This window comes from Leopardus geoffroyi, chromosome A1 (genome assembly GCF_018350155.1).
Source record: "Leopardus geoffroyi isolate Oge1 chromosome A1, O.geoffroyi_Oge1_pat1.0, whole genome shotgun sequence".
Taxonomy (NCBI): Eukaryota; Metazoa; Chordata; class Mammalia; order Carnivora; family Felidae; genus Leopardus; species Leopardus geoffroyi.
Window position 1 is genome coordinate 40,787,272 of NC_059326.1, and position 21,598 is coordinate 40,808,869.

The 21,598-nt window shown below is 35.1% G+C and overlaps 1 long non-coding RNA gene across 1 annotated transcript in view; it reads right to left on the reverse strand.

The window, feature by feature from the left end:
• Positions 1 to 2,123: 2,123 nt before the first annotated feature.
• LOC123579296 overlaps positions 2,124 to 21,598 on the reverse strand; it is a 59,058-nt gene continuing 39,583 nt past the window's right edge. The window contains exons 2-4 of the long non-coding RNA XR_006702775.1: positions 12,998 to 13,069; positions 3,562 to 3,609; positions 2,124 to 2,913 (exon numbers count right to left, since the gene is read on the reverse strand). This is a non-coding gene — a long non-coding RNA (uncharacterized LOC123579296). The remainder of the gene's footprint in view (positions 2,914 to 3,561; positions 3,610 to 12,997; positions 13,070 to 21,598) is intronic.

The window sequence follows — 21,598 nt, forward strand, 5'->3', positions numbered from 1 at the left end:
CATCCTTACATACTTATTTCCAATAGGTTTTATCCACTTTATGAACCAGGTCAACATCTTTCTATTTATAAAGTCTCCAGAGACTTGTTAATGCTTACCTCACATCCATTTATTTTATATTCCAGCCACCTCTCCCGGAATCCAGTAGTACTTGTCTTCTCAGGGGTGTCAAAAGTCTTCTAGCCTGCAGCATCCTCTATAAAAATAGGGCTCTTCTACATCTATAACTCATCAATGACCTAATATGCTGTGCATCTCTACAACTACATTTAATTTCCTTATCAATTATATATATGTGTGTGTATATGTAAATGATATCAATTATACATATGATAGCATTAATATATATGCATATATGAAGCTTTTCTACACTTTTTTGGCGGGGAGTCTCTTTCAGTGTCTTACAACAATACAATAGTACTCAAATTTATTTACTCTGTTGGATTTATGGTGTAAAGAGAGACGCTGTGAAAGAAACATATGAGCTGCAAAATATATAATTCCCCAAATCTATATTTTATTTTTTTAAATTTTTTTGATGTTTATTTATTTTTTTTTTTTTGAGAGAGACAGAGCATGAGTAGGGGAGGGACAGAGAGAGAGAGAGAGGGAGACACAGAAACTGAAGTAGGCTCCAGGCTCTGAGCTGTCAGCACAGAGCCTGACACAGGTTTCGAACTCACTAACTCTGAGATTATGACCCAAGCTCAAGTCAGATGCTTGACCGACTGAGCCACCCAGGCACCCCTAAATTTTAGATTTTAAAACAGAACAACTTGTTTTGTGGACTCCTTTTGTATTTTATAAATAAACTCCTGTGTTTGTGTGATTACATCTATTTGTTGCTCAGTCTAATGGGACCTTACACAATTTAATGAATCCTGTTGTAAAAATTAGAGAATGTTATCTGTTGTTGACGGATCTGAAGTCTTCATGAAATTGTGTCTGCTGAAAAAGAGCAGATATGACGGGTTGTCTGAAATTATACCTGGAACATGCAAATGATGGGCTTTTTATATGATAAGGAGGGCAATATCACTCTAGACCAATGACACCAAGTCAGGGAAGCTGTAAAGCAATGAATCCAATCTCTTGCTACCAAAATAAGATCTATGCAGGAAAATTAATAAGTAAATGCCTTCCTTTCATCATGATGGCATTTGGGAGTTTTAGAGCTCTGTAGCCCATTAGTCAGTTTAGTTAATGACTCTGCTTATCCTCTTAATCATGTGCAACACATTGACTGAGGTTCATTTCATTCAAAGTGCCTTTCAGAATCCTGAACTGAATCCGAGTTGTGGAAAATCTTAGCTTCTCAGAGTATAAAATATATTTAGTTCACATCCCTTGTTTTATGATGTCTTCAGAAAATGTGACGTGCTTCTAAGTACAGAAAATACAAATCTGGATAAGGCCCAAACAGGTCATGGTTTCAATGTTTGGCTCCTTCCATAGCCATGGCCTGTTTAGTGCTGAAGGCATCTATTACATTCACAACAAATTCAAATAATGAGAAAGCAAACAACAATAAATACAATTCTATTCAAAACCTTTTTCCTTATACAATATTTAAATTTATATAAATCTATATGTTTTAGAAAAATACTTTAAATTTTATTAAGATACATTGCTGAGTGAAGAGTTAGATTTTTATAGTATGGGAGATACTCAGATTATCCTCCACCCCCCCCACCCCCCCCACCCCCCGCATTGAAGTGGCAATAGATAGATGCTGTGTGAGATTAGGGAATTTCATGCTATTGCACTCAAGTGAAACCCAATATATTGAAAAAAGTATTTATTCATCACAAAGTTCATGACAAAAAGAATAGTGATTTTATTGTATCTTCTTTATTGAAGAAACATAATTTGATACCTATGGAGTTTAGGAAAAAAATTAAGTGCAGTTGTATGGAGTTGTTTCATAATCGATTGTTGGCTACTAAAATACCATGGTGAGCATTCCACAATGTATATAAATGTCAAATCACTATGTTGCACATCTGAAATTAACATAATATTGTATGTCAATTAGACCTCAATTAAAAATAAACACTAAAATAAATAAAAGTAAGTAAAATAATAAAACTTCCATGGCTCAAAAATATAGGTATTACCTTATTTTTTTTCCATCTTTCTTCTTCCCTTCTCTTCTTTCCGTCTCCCTTTCTTTTCTTGCTATCCACTAACTCCTATAACAGCCCAAATGTGTCTAATGGGTGTTCTCTGGTAGAATGTATTTGATTGCATAGAGTCATTTTAATTTATATGAATGTATTAGATTATAGATATCATTCTCTCTCATAATTTTGTTTTCAGTCAGCATCATCATGGTTATAAAATTTTCATGTCTATGTCTAGATCTGATTTATTATATATAACTGAAGGCTAGAACTCCATGATGTTCATCCTCCATATATTTTCCTATCCAGTCTAACAACTTGATATCAGAAGTAATGCTGTGAAAAATATCTTCACTTGTGTTTCATTGTGATCTATGTATATGAGACTCTTTTCCCCTAATAATATTCAGTAATGGCATCACTAAGTGATAGGAGTTATATATATTTAGTATGCTAAAAACTATTCACCCTAGGTGGCTATGCTCTCTTACACTCACACTAGCAGGGGTATAAAAGATCTCACACCCCAGTGTTCCTGGAGCACTTGACATTGCTTTATGATTTATGTCTATCAAACAGGTGAAACGTGGTATCTTACTGCTCTTTTAAGTGCCACTCTCTGCTTAGTAATGGTTTTCAGCATCTCTGAGTATTCTTATAAACTTTCTTGGTTCTTTCTTCTATAGATGTTTCCTATATTATCTTTATTATTTTTTTTTTAAATGAGAATTCTTGTCTTCTCCTGTTGATATGCAGGAATTCCTCTAGAAATGGTTTGACAAACTTGTTTCTGTAAAGGACCAGATAATAGATATTTAAAGCTGTGTGGACTGTACAACTTTGTCATAAATACTTAACTCTGTCATAATAGCATGAAAGCTTTGTAGGCAATACATAAGCAAATGAGTGTGGCTGTGTTGCAATAAAATTCTGTTTACAATGGGCCATTGGCCAGATTTGACCCATTGAAACCTAATGTACATAAATGGAAAATTCACTAAGAACAATGTCAGGAACAGTGAGGGAAAAAAGATAGTGAGACTAGCACAAAAATCATTATAAAATTACAGAGAAAAACCAGAGGTTTAATGGTGGAGTTATGAAAGATAAAATTATAAAACTGATGAAAATAAGTTTAGGAGAATATCTTTGATCCAATCCATCAAAGTCATAATGCAAACAAAGTGGTCAGCAAACAAACAAACAAAAACCTGATTAATTCAGACATTCTGTTCAAAGAAGAATATTATAGAAAAATAAAATACTAAAGATATAATAGGAAAATATAATTATAATGAGTATAATTAGTAAGAGACTAATAAATCGAACAACAATTAAACTGATAATGTCTTAAAGTAATTCACTTTTTAAGAAAAAAGAAAAAGGAAAATTGGAGAATAGTTAATTAATTATATGTCTTTGGGCAGTTTTAAAGTACCTTTTGTTTCTGGAAAGTGGAGATTTTCAAAATTGTCAGGAGTTAAGGCTGAAACAAAAAAGATCCATATTGAAGAAGATCATGCTCTTCAATTTTTGATAATTTTATTTTCAAGGGAAAGAGAAATATACCATGTTTAATTCTAACATGTTGAGTCTATGAAAGGCCATGATTTAATGGTGATGCCTACAAAAATAAGTCACTATGAAGTGGTCAAAATGCACCTGAAGTAACAGAATTATGGAGACAACATTATTATGTGTTTAATTTATTTTTAATTTCAATAAAATGTTTATGTCTATTTGTGAAGATTTTATTATTTTGTTGTTACATTGAGTGTGAAGATATATGTATGTGAGAATATAAATGAGTATATATGTATATTTATTAATTTATGTACTAATGAGAAAGAGGAAGGAAAACAATTATTAGGGAATCAAAGATATCAGTGAATAGCAGCTGTAACCAGTGTGCTCCAAGATGATGTATTAGTTATAAATCCCAAAGGGAAGAGTTACCAGTGCCGTCATTATCCCTTGAAATAAAATTTCTAGATGACTGGACTAATTTTAGAGAGGTATTGCTAAGATATACATAAGTTTCCAATTATAACAATGTAACAATATAACTAGGTCAATGTATCACAATGACAGAACAATAGGTTAGGTACTTCTGGTCTCACAAAATTTGGAGAAAACATCCTTTCTGGGAAATCTACCAAGACTAAAAAAAAAAAAAAAATGAAATCTATATGAAAGTAAAAAACTTAAAACACCAGTGATAAAACAAATAAAACTTTATTATAAACGGAAATTACACTCTGCTTTATATGATCTTCAATAGCAAAAATAAATATTATGAACAGACCAAGAATCAACTGACAAAAACTCATATCCTGATACCTCGGTCGGTTTGAGACTATTTCCTTCTTCTTTCCCCGCCCCCCCCTCCTTCTTTCTTTCCTTGCCTTCCTTCCTTCCTCCCTCCCTTTTTCCTTCTGTCCATTGTCTCTCTCTCTTTCTCTCATTTCCTTCCTCCCTCCATTTTCTTCCTCCCTCCCTACCTTTCTTCCTTTCTCCCTTTTACTTTTAGGTTTGGTTTAAATAAGATCTTATCAAAATGCAAAGCTTTCATCTGGTAAATTATCCTTTAAATCTAAAAGGTAGCCTTAACAAGTATAAAAGTAAAGAAAAGAGAGGCACCGGGTGGCTCAGTCTGTTAAGCCTCTGACTCTGATTTTGGCTGACGGTGATCTCACGTTGGATGGAGCCCTGCATCAGGCTCGGTGCTGACAGCATGGAGCCTGCTTGGGATTCTCTCTCTCTCTCTCTCTCTCTCTCTCTCTCTCTGTCTGCCCCTCTTCCACTTGCATGCATGTGCTATCTCTCTCTCTCTCTTTCAAAATAAATAGATAAAAAATTTTTTAAGTAAAGAAAAGAATTAAGAAGATTAATGAAGAAATATATTTAAATACATGTAGTAAGACTTTCCATCCATTTGACTCTATCTGCACTTATTTTTTAAATTTATGCAATTTTGTGTACTTTGTCCATGGTCACATAAAAATCTGATATATACACATATGAGTTGTGATTTTATATTTTAGAAACAATTATTAAAGATTTGTGGTAATGTAATTATCTAAATCCATAAGATTTCATGAACTCTGGGTAATTACTGTAACTATTTGGAGAAAGTTTTAATATTTAAATAAGTGTTAAGAGATTAACTTATGAAATTAATAAAGTTGACATTTAAAAAGGATGAATAATATCAAATATCTGTCTCTGAATCCAGAAAATGTTAGTGAATTTAAATATATATATGTATATGTATATATAAGTATATGTGTGTGTGTGTGTGTGTATATATATATATATATATATATATATATATATATATATTTCCCCGAAATCTCAAATTACGCATCCTAGTCTCTCTCCATCTTTCATCTTTTCAAGTGACTTATTCTACAAACTATACTGCAATTATTCCTCATCCTATGGGGAGTTCCAGCCAATTGATACTACCAGTTTTTCTTTGGCCATAATCTCCATGTTCCCAATTTCTTCGTCACCTGGATTAGGTTCCATGGTGCATCATTAATAATTCTCATCTCTCTTATGACACCCTCTGCCACACTCTATGGTAAAATTGCACTATTTTTAATCCCAGTGCTTCATCTATCCTGTGTTCACACAAACAGCTAAACCTGTCTGGAGCAGAATACATACTTCAGTAAGTTACTGAACTTTATCTAACACATTTCCCATAATTCCCAAACTGGTCACACTTGATATATTGCCAAGTGGATTTCATCTCTCAATTTTAAAATAGAATTTTTTCCACTTTTTTTTGTCTTCCTAAAGATTTCTATACCCCTCTGCTTCCTCATACTGCAGAGGTTTTTAAATCTGGCATTCACAGAGCCTTCGGGAGTCAGTGAAGAAAAGTTAGGTTTTCATAAGCTTAAATGAGAAAATAGAATAGGAAATGTTGACTGATAACTAACTGAAACTTTTCCTTTAGCTTTAAATATACACAACAAACCACTGTTGTTTTAACAAAGTCTCTGGACCTTGTCATCAATAGAAAATGCATATATTTAGGGGCGCCTAGGTGGTTCGGGGGTTAAGTATCCAACTTCACCTCAGGTCATGTTGTCACAGTCTGTGGGTTCAAGCCCCTCGTCAGGCTCTGTGCTGACAGGTCAGAGCCTGGAACCTGCTTCAGATTCTGTGTCTCCCAATCTCTCTGCCCCTCCCCTGCCTGTGCTCTTTCTCTGTCTCTCAAAAATAAATAAATGTTAAAAAAAAAACTAAAGAAAAAGAAAATGCATTTATTTAATGTTACACTACAGTTGTGCAAATGTCTTGAATTATGTATATCTTTATCACTACTTCAAAGTAAGTCTTAAAATCTAATGCTCAGCTCCATAACTTCATACATTAATTTAAAAATGAATTCATTATTATATTAAATCTGTCCCTATTAACATTTCAAACCACTCAATAATTTTTGAGTATAACTGATTTCCTTTGTCATCTTATGTATCTTATTTCGTGAACTTGTGAGGTGTCTACCAGAGTACTAAAAGCTCCAACACACACACACACACACACACACACACACACACACACACAAATTAAGATTTTTCTGGCTGGTGACCTAAATTCTTAATTCACAGAAGCAAAGTGAACAGAATGAGTTATTTCATCTTCACCCTACAAAATCTATTCATGTATTCGATCTTGTGCCCTTATTTTCCGCTTTATTTCCAGTTAAAATGATGACTCTGTACTAGCTACTAAGGTCAAACATTTCATTTTTTGCATGGTATTTTCTCTCACCTACTTAAGAAATGTGTCCTTGAATGGATACCCTCTCTCTTCTGCATCGACTTTTTCCTCCTTACTCACTGATAGAAATGCATTAACAATGAAAGGGACTTTCATATCTCTTATATTAGAAATTACTTAATATTCTTTAACAAATATTCCGATGATCCCTGTATATTCTTAATCTCCTTCAAGTTTTGCAAGGCACTCACTTACTTAGTGTAATCATACTACATAGATTTGCCTACGGCTTGTGTTCCTCACAAAATACAATCCTTGAGGAAAGGACTTTTGTCTGTTTTATTCACCATAATCATTGAGTCTAGATCATGGTAGGAATTCAATAAACGTTCAGATAGAGGATTTAAGGTAAAATGGAACCCGCAATAGGAGATAGGAAAGTCATATTTTCCCAGAATAAAATATGTTCAACAATTACAGACTTGGAGCCACAGTAACATCAGAACATGAGTTACTAAAAACGTCTAGGATCTGGAATATCTTTGCAACAAAAATCCTATTGTAATGAGAATGGGCCATTGTTAAGTGGTGAAATAGTAATCTCCAGAAGAGGAGAGACATAGGATGGTTAACGATCAGATACCAATGTTGGAATACCATATGTAGCACAATTGCTAAACGACACCATAACACTCAATTAATAGAGCCAGCTTCATGGTCATGAGCAGGTGACCTGTGAAATCATCAGTGCTTTGTGCTTACTAGAAGGGTTCCAGGCTTGGTTTATGCTATCTTCTGTCACTTGATATCCTTAATAATTTTTGAGCAAGGGACCTTGCATTTCATATTTGATCTTCAAGTTAATGCAGCCAGTCCTGCTTGCAAATATGAAATTACACATTTAATTTGTTCAGTCTTTAGTTAGCTAGAGAAATACAATACCATAGCTTTTTGTACTTAAATTTTTATTACACATGTGCTACGTGTTAGATTCCTCTAGTATTTCCAAGTTTACTTTAACAATTAGCGGATGTAGGATTTTATTTTGTAGAACATACTGGTGAATTTGACAAGTAATAAAATGATTACTTAAAATAGATCAGTTGTTTACTCATATCTTTTATATGCCTATATCAGAATTTTAGTTAAGAATAAAATTAAATTGAGTTTCCCTAAAGATGTGAAAGGTCTAAGATTTTTTAAATAGAATATTCAAAGTTTGAATGTACTAAACAAAATTTCTGAGTGAACTTTTTTCTCTCAGAGATAATGTGCCTGTTCATTGAGTAGATGATTTTATTTGACATATTTTGCAAATTTTGCTTTTATTGTGCCTAAAACTTTCCCAGCTAATCACAAAATTATTGCCTTAAAATCATAATTTCTAAAGTGTTTAATATCTCTTTTACGTTTAGAAGTTGCTATTTTTGTTAACTGTGATTTACTAAATTCTGAGTTACCTGAGTACCACCATTTGTCACAGGAACCAAAAAAAAAAAAAAAAAGTTTAATAGTTCCATTGGCTTTGGAAACCTATAAAACTTAAACTACAACATTAACATGTAAAGAATGTTGTATATACAAATAAATTAATAAATAGAAACTATCACATGATAGTGGAGATCTACACACCTTTTAGAAGATGTATTCAGAGTGTGTCTCTCCTAGGTTTTGATCTTAGTATAAATCACAGGAAAGAAAAAAAATTAAATATCTTTCTGTATAACAGTTTTCTATCCTGGAAATTTGTACTAGTCTGAGACTCAGATAGCAAGTCTAATCAGATTCTCGTCCTAACTCTGTCCTTTACCAGTTCTATGATTTGGAAGATACTGTTAACTTCTTTGAGCATTGACATTGAGGTTATTATTTATGAAAAGAGTTTTTTACCTGAACTTCTGTACAAGGAGTCTAAATGTAAGTATTTAAATCATATAGATTAAGCAAGATAACAAAGGAGTCTTTCACACCTGTGCTTTCATGAAAACTTTGTCCTCTGTGTTAAATTGTAATCATTTTACTAATTCATGAATTATGAAATAGTATCTAAATGTAACTACTTTAAATCCTAAATTCTTACATATCAATGGTTGCCTGATAATCATCAATTTATCCTTAAGGCAGAGTTCATTGCCTTGCAGTGGAAGGTTCTCAATACATGTATTCCTCAAAGAAGGTTATACGATTCACTGTTTTGTCCACTAGGAAACGTAAGTATGTTAATCCCCATTCTCATAGACAGTAAAGAAGCTTGGAGAGTTTCTATTTTGCTATATGAAATCCTAATGTCTTGCTCTCTGTTTATATGTAATTTTTAAAACTCAAAAGTGAATTGTTTGGCTAAGCTTGGTTTGAGTTGATCATATCTTTTCAATCAAATTAAGCATAAGAGTTAGCATTATGAGAGCACAGTGTTAAAATCATATTGGCCAGGCGATCCACAGTTTAAATAGTAAAGTTTTCATGCTAATAATTTTAATATTGTCTAGAATTATAAAGACTGAAATGTCCATTTTAAATTATACTATTAGGAGAAATATATTTAGAAAAATATGCTTTCACATGTATGTACAGTATGGTAACATAAGCTTAAGAATTTCATAAGCTAAAGAGCTTTTATGAAGTCTACCATTTATTTTTTTTTTTCAAAAATGTGTGTGTGTGTGTGTGTGTGTGTGTGTGCTTACTCTACATCATACACTCTACTAAGTTATGTGGAGATAAGAGCAAATAGTATTGCATATAACCAGATGTCATCAGCTGAGTGGAGAACCCAAAAACGATTAATTCATATCCTAATTTCCAGAAACTGTGAATATTGCCTTATGTGGTAAGAGAGTAAACATTAGCTTATAGAGTAAAAGAAGTGATCAACCTATAGGTTTTGGGAGGAGGAGCTTATCCTGGATTACTCAAGTGAGCTCTAAATCCAATAATAAGTGGCATAAGAGTGGGCAGATGCACATTGACTGAAGAGGAGATGGCCATGAGATAGGAGCAGAAAATGGAGTAACATAACCACAAACCAAGGAATGCCAACAGCCATCAGAAGCTGGAAGAAGACAAGAAATGGAATTTCCCCCAGATACTCTAGAAGTCTTACTCACACCTTAATTAAGGAGATTTGGGAATCCTGAGAAACAGAAGATATAAGCCTTATGTGATAGAAAATACAAAGATATTAGAGGCTTACTAGATTGTTGAACTTGGAAATTGCCTGACAACAATCGTGTGATCAGAATAACTTGAGAGTGGAATCCAATGGCAGAAGTGATTGAAGAGGGTGGGCGTAGGGGAAGAATCACTGGTTTCTGTAGAAAAATGGTAGAGCTATACGGCAAGATAGTTGGTAGAAATGTATAGGTAAAAGACAGAACTGAGTGAATTTCCAAGAACAAACATGGGAGGGTGTAACATTTAGGTATAAGGAAATATTAAGATGATATACCAGCAAATGCATAGCCTCAGTATAGCTACATAGATTCCTAGAATTTCTCAAATATAAGGAAATTTCAGTATTTCCTCAAACGTCCTTAAAACTAGCTGGAGTACTTTCCCTGTTGTACCATTTGGGGTATGAAATATTATGGACCCTCTAAAATTTGTGTATTTTAATATTCATTTCATACACTTGGTTTTTGAATCTAAATATCAGCCCTTTTCAATTAAAGCTAAAATCTACTATCCCAAATGAGTATATTGTTTTAGTTTTAAACTTCATATTTTAAAATAAATATAAAGTAAGAATTTTGGTAACTTCATTGCATGTAGAGCGGATTATAAATATAAAAGAAAAAAAGAAAAAAGAAAAAATCAATGCAATTTAAGAGTAATTTATGGTTATATAGTTATTGGTTTTTTTGCTCTTAGAATATTTTAGTTGCTAAATTTGAGTCTGAAAATCTATTCAATTAAATTTAATATGGATTATTAAAAGGATATATTGAAATGGAGTTTATATGTATAAGAAAAAGCAAACTGTGTCACCAATAAATTAGTTTCTTTCAAGCAATTATATTCTAATTAAAATAAATTGTTCACAGGACAAAAAATATATGTATGTGCAGCCTCGGTGTATATCAAAAGATTTCACAATGTTTTAGCCCTCAGTGATATGTTTCGATGATTTTCTTTACATTTCAGTCATAACATTTTTCTAAAACACCACTCCCAATTACTTTCCCCCAAAAAGGTCTTAAAATATTCTTTACTTGTGCTAAATCTTCCCATTATGCTGATTTTAGAAAAATTTAAAGATAATTAATTTAAATAATGTATTTAAATTGTACCCTTTATCACACTTGTAACAATCACAACATAGAAAATAAAAATACAAAATTACAACAAAAATGAAAATATTAAATAAGTAGGAGTTTCCAGAAATATTCCAGAAATATTAGAAACAATTCATGACATTGTTACATGTAACTATCGTAATTAAAGGTCATAAGAAGGAAATGCCCAAGAGGTCAACATAATCAGACTGTGTTAAGCTTTTGTAACACAGGGATACCTAAGAAAGTGATGACCGTGTGAAGTGCTCTTCCCATTTTAAATAAAGCTCCATATGCCTTAAATTTGGGAACTCTCATCAGGAGTATACTGCCTGGCTTCAATTGTCATTATATAGCAGAGGGAGAGAAGGGATTTCTGAGGGAGCCAGAGCCCAAACTATTTAGAGCTTTATAGAGTAAAGTCAACATCTTTGAATTGCAATTTTAAGCAAATGGGTAGGCAGTGCAGGCTGTGGAAAATTGGTATTATGCACTCCCTGTGGCTTGTACCACTTAGTTGCTGAGCCGCAGAATTTAGCCTATGTAGAAGCTTCTGGGTGGTATTGAAGGCTGGGACTATACTAAAGGAAAAAAGCCTATGTTCATCCAAGCATACCTTCAACCCAAACTTTACAATCATTGGAATGAGTGCAATGTACAATCAAAGGGAGAGCTCAACAATTGGAGTCAGAACACAGAGAAAAAGTTGGAAGTTGAAGGCTTTACCCTCAGCTCACTTTTGCTTTCACTAAATAATTCTTATATGAGCAGATGTTAAAGAAACGAATGCCAACATTTAGATTTTTCTCCCAATCAATGAAAGAGAAGAACTGATTCTTCACTGTGAAAGAATCCTATGTCTCACAAGGAATCATGAGATGAAACTATTTATGAACTACTGTTTTATAAATTCTCTCAGGTCCATTGGGGCACCTGGGTGGCTCCATTGGTTAGGCGTCCCACTTCAGCTCAGGTCGATCTCACGGTCAGTGACTTCGAGCCCCGCATCAGTCTCTGTGCTGACAGCTGGGGCCTGGAGGCTGCTTCAGATTCTGTGTCTCCCTCTCTCTCTCTGCCCCTCCCTCAGTCATGTTCTGTCTTTCTCTCTCTCTCTCTCTCTCTCTCTCTCTCTCAAAAATTAATAAATGTTAAAAAAAAAAAAAGAACTAAATTCTCTCAGGACCGGTCCTCCCCTTGGCATGTGCAGATTTCATCACTGGTTAAGTCATGTGTTTCGTATGGTAAAAGATACACAAAAAGTTCTATGCAAAATAATAAACTATTTGACATATTTCTAGCTTGATGCTACTGTCGCTTCATTCTTTCAATCCTAACATTGTCTGCATTTTCTAAAACTTCCATATTCTCAGATTACCCTCTCCAACTCCACACTTTCTATCAATCACACACTTTTATTTACATAGGGCTTTATGTGAGAGATAATAAATAAAAGCATCATCCTTTCCAAGGTTTTTGACATTTTAAATACAAATAATGATTAGAATTGTATTGGTTCAAAAAGAGATTTCAGACACCCAGGTATGTAATAATTTTGCTACTGTTCTTTGTGAAGAAACTGGACAGAGTATTTAGTCAATTCCAATTGTGTAGCAGCCCAGCTAAATGTTGGTAAGAATTCTGATTTATATTTCTCATGCATTTTTAAAGAATTTTTCTGCTGGTAATTTATTTTGTGTACTTATTGGTCAACTACCAAAAAGTGGCATAAACATTTGAAGTGGCCAGGTCAGATTTGAAAATGGTAATAAGGATTCAGCTAAGCTACTTTTCCTCCATGCCATTAGTAAAAGAACAAATAAGTAGTGCAAAAATGATAAACAAGATCCGACGTCAGTTCGCTACCTTAGTGGCAGCTCTCCACCATAGTCCTTGTTCCTCATGGGAAGGCTCCCACTCTTTAGTTGTCTTAGCTGCCTGCACAGAGTAAGAAATATAACGGATTAGAGAAACCTGGAAGCATATGCTTACTGTTGAGTAGGGAGAAGATGACCTTGCCAAACCACCCCCCTCACACAAGCAGATAGTCTCAGTGCCATTTGCATACTCCTACTTGTGATTCTGTGGATGAAGCTCATCACCTACCACACCACAGGAGGAAGAACTATCAAAAAGGATGCCATGTGTTCATTTTTCTTGGCAAAAGTACTTCATGATAGCTGAAATGTAGCAGTGGTATGATTTATTGTTGCCTGCATCTAATTAATTTATTATTTTATTCATTCAGCTACTATTTTCAGGGATACTCCACTAGATTTTTTAAAACCATCACTTTTGTTAGTATTGACACAACTGCTACCATTGCATCTAAGATCATTAATACTATTAATAAAAGTTAAAATTTAGTAACACTATCTTTCAGGCATTCTGCTAATCACTTCACATTTATTAGCTCATTCAATTCTAACAACTATGAATGTGCCCATTTTACAGAAGAAGAATTAAGCCTAAAGAGGCTAAGTAACATATGCAGAGACACACATATTGAACATGGTAAAAAAAGGGGTATGACTTCATATATCTTACATGATTCCAAAGCTAACAAGCTTCACTTCTACATGGTTCCATTCTTGCTGGTGAATAATACTGGGTTTTTTTCTAATCATTTTTCGAGATAATTTGTGATGTTGATTCAAAATGTTAATGGAGGTAAAAAAAAAAAAAGTATAGCCACGTGCCTCATGAAGAAGAAAACAATTGGACAAACTTGTATTGATAGCTACCAAGATTTATATGATCTAAAGTAATAAAGTCAGAGTGGTACTGGACACAATAAAGACAAATAGACACTGGGACACACAAAAAGCAGTATTACAGATCACTGTAAAAGGATGGGCTATCTAGCTGGTATTGAAACAACTGTCCACATGAGAAGAGATTGGATACCTGCTCCATACCATTCACAAGTTTTTTTTTTAATTTTTTTAAATTACATTTCTTTATTTTTGAGACACAGTGAGACAGAGCACGAGCAGGGGAGGGACAGAGAGAGGGGGAGATCCAAAGCAGGCTCCAGGCTCTGAGCTGTCAGCGCAAAGCCCAACGCGGGACTCAAACCCACGAACGGTGAGATCATGACCTGAGCCGAAGTTGGACACTTAACCGACTGAGCCACCCAGGCACCCCTACAAATTTTAATTCCAAAGATAATATAGGGGAAGGAGCACCTGCGTGGCTCTGTTGGTTAAGCCTCCGACTCTTGATTTTGGCTAGGTCATGATCTCATGGTTTGTGAGTTCAAGCCCCTGGACAGGCTCTGTGCTGACAGTGCAGAGCCTGCTTGGGATTCTCTCTCTCTCCCTCTGTCTCTCTGTTCCTCCCCCACTTATGCACGCTTTCTCTTTCTCTCTCTCTCTCTCTCTCTCTCAAAATGAATAAATAAACTTAAAAAGGTATTAAGAAAATATGAAATTAAAAAAAATTATTCTCTTCTAATAGTTTCTAAAACTAAAATCTTATAATGAAATCCTACAGCTGCTTTTCCCAAACTATGTTGGCCAAATTGCTTTCCCTAAACAAGAATTCTTAAAGAAATCACTCTTTTGATGAAGACTAATCAACCAGAAGCCATCAATATCAAGCTTGTAGTTTAATAGGATCATATTAATTACTTGCTACAAGTGGCATATTTCAAATATACTGTACAATGTTGTTAAATATAGTCACCAGCTGTATAGTACATCTTCAGAACTTATTTATTTTAACTAATTTAATTTTAAATTCATAAATTAATTCAACAAATATATTTTGAGTATCTAGTAGGTTATATTGAGAGGTTTTCAAATAATGGATAATGTTGTTGACACACAAAAAACCCTTTATCTCTTTATTCCAGTTCAGTTCTTTTTTCAATTAGCTAAGCTACTTACTCTAACGATATGATTGCTTAAAGTACAGTAGGTCAAATTATATGTACCAATTTAGAAAATCCTAAAACTCAAGGAAATTTGGTAGAATTACTTCTAAACATGCATAGCAGATGTGATGTAAATATGGATGTAATCATTCTCAAGTACTAGAACCTTTTTCACAGTCTTTGACTACAAAGTAGAAAACTATCACATACCATATGGTCTGTGTTATATCTATATGGCAGCTTCTCTAATGTAAATTGTTCAAGGTCAGTCTTTCTGAAGCTCCCTAATGTAAAAAATCTAATATAGGCTGAACATTACCATATAAAAGCAGTTAGCATTGTTTGTATAAGACAACTGCAAAACAAAGTTCTAAATTCCAAGTGTGATTTCCGTAACATATTCATCATTAGTATTAAAATGAATATTTACAAAAAATTTAAAAATTTCAGAACAGTGAAATTTAATCAAGAATCAGTTTCTGAATGACACTGAATTGATAATTATAATTTCTTCTATATCTATATTTAAAGCAAACAGATCATTTCTCTTCTGTGCAGCATACTTATGCCAAAGTTGTGGTTAAACAATTCTCTTTTGTGTTTTGGAGATAAGCCTTATACAAAGGAAGGTTTTTACATCAACCTTGACCAGATGTGTTTCATCTACTTAGGACTTTAAAGTATATATACACTTGTATTTGGAGATGATTTAAATGTAATATGAGTGAATTTTGAAGTTTGCCTTTTTAAAATTTTCCTTGAATCACTGGCCATGTCTTATATTAAATGTGTCTATGGTACAGTAAACAACTGATAATTTCTATAAAATTATTGATAATATAGAAGTTACTTCTAAGTAAATAAGTAAGCAATCTGCTTAATGTCATGAAGAGAAAATGATGGATTGACTTAAACGCTCATTTAAAACAAGTAATTGTCTTGTTCTGTTATTGAAATACTATGTTATTTAAATCAGCATATAAAAAGAAAGAAAATGAGTTAAATATTTGTAGTAAAACAGCAGTGATGCTGGTGAAATAAGTTATGGGGTAAGAACCAGCATCAAACTTACCAGCACCCCTGGTTGTTAGAAGACAACAAAGTAATGCTTTAAATTTCTGCAGGAAAGGGCTTTTAAACTAGTGTTAACATTCAACTGTTTATCAACCTTGGAATCACAAGAAATCACAAACTTCACCTCTTACAAATATTTTAGGAAATTCTTTAGGCTGTACTTCATCAAAATGAGATACTAAATCAAAGCAGTATAAGATATAGAATCCAAAATATATAATGTTTTTCCCAGTAAAGACAAGAAGTCACATATTGACATCTCTGCAGGGGGAAAGAAGAACATTTGTTTCCAACTGGACTCGGGAAGGGACCCCAATAGATATATAACTCTGATGGGAAAAGAGTTGATATGAAACACTATCCCCCAAATTAGGAACAAATGATTAAGATGACAAGAAGGAAAAAAAAAAAAACAAAACAAAACAAAAAGGAAAGCAATCATGGCTAAAGATTACAAACATTTTGGCCAAAATACGAGTTTAAGAAACAAGGTGAACCAAGAGATAAATCAAATTAGTGAATTCAGAAACTTGTAAGTTGTGGGAAAATCTCAAATAATAAATAGTGCTTTTAAAATCAATAAGGGGGCGCCTGGGTGGCTCAGTCGGTTAAACATCCGACTTCAGCTCAGGTCATGATCTCACAGTCCGTGAGTTCGAGCCCCGCATCGGGCTCTGTGCTGACAGCTCAGAGCCTGGAGCCTGTTTCAGATTCTGTGTCTCCCTCTCTCTCTGACCCTCCCCCGTGTATGCTCTGTATCTCCCTGTCTCAAAAATAAATAAACATTAAAAAAAATTTTTAAAAAAAGCAATTAAGTGTTAAATTTGGGATGAAGGGATTAACAGGTCTTTTCTCCAGGCTCAGGGATGCCTGAGGACTTGCTTTTTATTCTAATCTTCCTTTAATCCTAACTTGGGATATTTATACCAGCATCGAGGGAACTACTCAGATTGCTATACATTGACTTCACACTGTACCTTACTGTGAACAATTTTTTTTTGCCTAATCTATAACCAATTAATAAATGGTAATTGATAACATGTAGCAGCACCAGAGAATAGGAACTTTCATATACAGTTTTGGGTCCTACTTGACTAGGAAACTTTTTCAACTGAAGAGATCTCATAGTTGATGGTGTTTCTGTTTTAAGTTAATCATAATTCACCTGCCATTGGGTCAGTGATCACATGTGTCCCGAAAGCTGTACAATCTGAGAACATCAGCAGCTACATCTGGAATCCATGAGGCTTTTGCTCTACTCTTGCTGTACAGGCAGTATCACTTCTGTCTCTTATTTGTTCTCAAAGTCAAGTAAACTTTAAACTCTGTTGGGGGAAACCTGAGGTATCAGTTCTCTTTTTCAAGAAGTAGATGCCCAGGAATGTAAATTGGTACAAACAGTATGGAAAACTATATGAAGTTTCCTCAAAAAATTAGAAAAAGAACTGCCATATGATCCAGAAATTTCCACTTTTTGGTATTTATTTGAAGAAAACAAAAACACTAATTTGAAAAGATGTATACTCCCATACTTACTGTGGCATTATTTACAATAGCCAGGATATAAAAACAATCTAACTGTCCATCAATGGATGAATGAATAAAGAAGGCATGATAGATAGATAGATAGATAGATAGATAGATAGATAGATAGATAGATATACAGATTCAGAGAACAAATTGCTATTTGCTGGAGGCAGGGGATGGGGATCACATACAATGGGTGAAGGGAGTTAAAGGTAAAACCTCTAGTAATAAAATAAATAAGTCATGGGGATGAAATATACAGCAGTGTAACCATAGATAATACTATATTGCATATTTAAAAGTTGCTAAGAGAGTAAATCTTAGAAGTCCTCATCACAAGAAGAAATATTTTTGTAACTATGTATGGTGACAGATGTTAAATACACTTACTGTGGTCACCATTTTGCAATATATACAAACATCACATCATTATTTTGTACATCTGAAGCTAATTTAATGTTATATGTCAATTATACCTCCGTAGGAAAAAAAAAAGCAAAGTGGCAGGTCAGATGCCAACATGAGATTACACGTGCAAGAGATGCACTGGATGAACAAAACAGAAGAGTAATCTAGAGTCAGCCAGGCGCGTCTTCCAATTTCCAACTGTCTGGATCCAGTGGAGAGAATGAAGTAAAAAGGATTAGGTAGAAAGCTTCTCAGACTACAACCGTGTCTCCTAAGAAAGTTTCAGCCAGGTCATTGGGAGCATCCTAGGGCTAAAATTGCCTATTTAAAGAATTCTGCATCTTGTAGGAATGGTCCTGCATGGTACCACCACTTTGCTCATCATAGTACTTCCTTGTTCAGTGTTTGGTTAGGAGAACCCATGGAAATGTGGCTTCAGCACAAATGTGGGGATGGATACAGAATAGGAGTATATCAGCCATCCATTAATATGCTTTCCGTAGGAGCTATGAGAGTCTTATTTTCATCATCTTAACAGTCTACCACTTGTTGAGTAGGAGTGGTTGTAGTGACGTACACTACAGTTTCCAGGAGCAGTTCCTCCACAGGTTCCTTGGGCCTCTCCTCCTGAGAGGAAGCTTAGAAAAAGCAGGTCAGGGGAACAAACTATTTTGTTGCTGTTGATGTTAGGGCCATAACTAGTAGTCATCCTCTCCTTTGATTATCCATCTTAAATTTCCTTCACCTTCCTCTATTTCCTTGCATGTGTTGGCATATTACCCACTGATGTGACCCAAATGTATTCCTGTGCAATATTCGTCCTTGGAAATCACGCCTTTTCCAAGTTGAATTACTGTAAGGGTCCACTCAACAATCATGAGGCAAGGAATACTGGAGGTACCCAGTGGATTGCCTGAGTTCCACATATAGATTACCATGACCTCTTCAGGCAAAAGCAATCCTACCTCCTCCTGCTGATTGTAGTCAATTACACTTAACTGTAATGTTGCCATTTCTACTAGTCTGTTGGTCTCTGGACATAAGGAGTTCAAAATGCTCAGGTGGCAGTTGTAGTTCAATGGAACGTGTACTGTGTACTGTGTCCTGTGGCAAGAATGGGCCATATTAGGGAAAACACCTTCAACCCTGCAGAGCTCAGAGTTTCAGGAATGGGAAGCACAAAATACTCTTGTGCATCGCTGAGAATAATGTCAAATGGGGCCACTCCTACTTCTATCACTTGGTTTCCAGACCTATTTGGGACACAGAGACTTTTGTTTTTGAGAGGGGGGGGGGGTGAGAGAGTATCCAAAGTGGAATCTGTGCTGACAGCAGAGAGCCCTATGTGGGACTTGAATTCACTAACCATGAGATCATGACCTGGGCTGAAGCTGGATGCCTAACCGACTGAGCCACCCAGGCGCCCCTGCGATGCAGAGACTTCTGAGTTAAAGCATATTCTGCATCCTGAAGCATGGCAATTTATCCTTTTAAAGGACTGCCTCTAAGCTAGTGTTTCATCTTTGCTTTTTGAAGGGTGTTCCAGCCCTCTGTGAGACCAGCTATTTCTAAGTAGTACACTGGTGATACAGCAAGTGGATTCCCTGGTTATGCCTCCACACTCACACTTTTGCAATGAAGTGAGTCTCCTAGTTGCATGCATTATTGCCTGGAATCCTGTGGTAAGGATAGTTCTAGAGTGGTCCCCAAGATTCCCATCCCTTGATATGTATACACTGTATAACCCACTATATATCATTCTCTTTTTATGGCTGCCTATAAGCACTGCTGAACTTATAACTTGATAGGTCTGGAAGACTATAGCTCACAATGAGAAATTTCAGATACTTGGTCACTTGTTGTTCCGTGGTTGAGTGTTCTACCTCTACCAAAGCTCAGTGACATACCATGAACTGTTTTGGAAAAGACATATTAATCTCTGCTGGAGATTTTTTGTTCTTACTGGGAATGAGGATAGTTTCAGAGTTTAATTTGGCTTTACCCACTATGAGAGCTCTTTCTCCACAGGCCAAGGAATCAATGTAAGAGTTACTCCAACTGGCAAGTATATCCTCCCCTTTAGTGTGGGTGGCCCTACCTAATCAGGGGAGCCTTTTAAAAAGAGGATCCAGAGATTAGAGACAGAATAAATCAGAGATATTTGAAGCTATAGAAGATTCTCTTCTATTGGCCTTACAAAAGAATATGTCATTAAGAGGCATGTGGCAAGAAATGGTAAGCAGCCAGTCAGAGCTGAGAGTTGTCCTCTGCTGACAGCCAGAGATCTCCATCCCACAACTACAAGGAACTGATTGTACCAATGACCACATAAGTTTGACAAAGACCCTGAAGTGCTCCATGAAAGAATACAACCAACTTCTTAATTTTTAAGATTCTGAGAAGAGAATCCAGCTAACCTGTACCTGGATTTCTGATCCACAGAAACTGAGAAATAATAAATGTATTTTGTTTTAATCCACCAAGTTTGTGATAATTTGTAGTGAAGCAATATAAAACCTGTATAGATTCCATACACGTGGGATAGAAATCTGTAAGCCCTCGTGCAGTAGTGTTGGCTAAGGCTCTGTAGGTGGGAAAGCCAACCCTATACCTGGAATATGTTTCAGTATAAATTCTGGCTCTTCAAGAAAAACGAGATTTGGCACCAAGTTGCTTATACTTGAGGAATAGTGTAGTATTGCGGGCTCAGAATAGGTCTGTCTGACAGGTTGGGCATTGCAAAGAGGTGGTAGCTAGATTAGCCTTGATAAGTACAAGTCCATGTCTCTGAGTCAATTCATAGCCTCAATTTCTGCCACTCACTGCACTAGCAGTCGATGTTAAGCAGGGTTTGATTGCTGAAATAGATTCACGAAATCCAAGATGAAATACTTACAAATCTACAGTTTATCACCACAAACAGACATAATATATCAATGACAGCATTAAAGTAAGCAAATGCATTACAGCCAAAGTCTGTCTCACAGCCAGGGGTCCAGAGACATCAGGTGCAGGCTCCTATTGTAATCCATTTCTAAGGGCCATGGATGGATGCACTTTTTTTCTTGGATCAGGAACCACCAGTGTGTGCATGGAACACCTTGGAATCAGGGAGCTCAAAAAGGGATCTTGGCTGGAGATTTTTATTTTTTATTTTTTGCTGGCCATGTAACATATTTCTGCTACATAACCAGCTTTAACAGCAGAGTCCTCCAGGGTCTCACAGAGACCAGGTGTGAATCATCAATCTCATTGTTATCAATAAACAGTGCTGACGAGCTGGAACAAATGGGCTGGAAACTCTTTAGACCCATGGTTATAAAGCAACACTATTAATCAGAATGTTTCATGCCTAGACTAAGGGTCATTGCCGTGCACAAACTTCAGCAAGACAGTTCAAGCTAATTCCAAGCTTGCTATAATTAACCTTCACAACATAACCATTATTCCATTTGTGTCCCTATCATGGCACTCCCAAAATGGCACATGAAGTTTGGCTAACATCAGATGTCCAAGTCGTTTTATCTGCTTGGTTATCCCATACTATTTTCATGGTGGATGCTTTATGATGGGCATCAGCG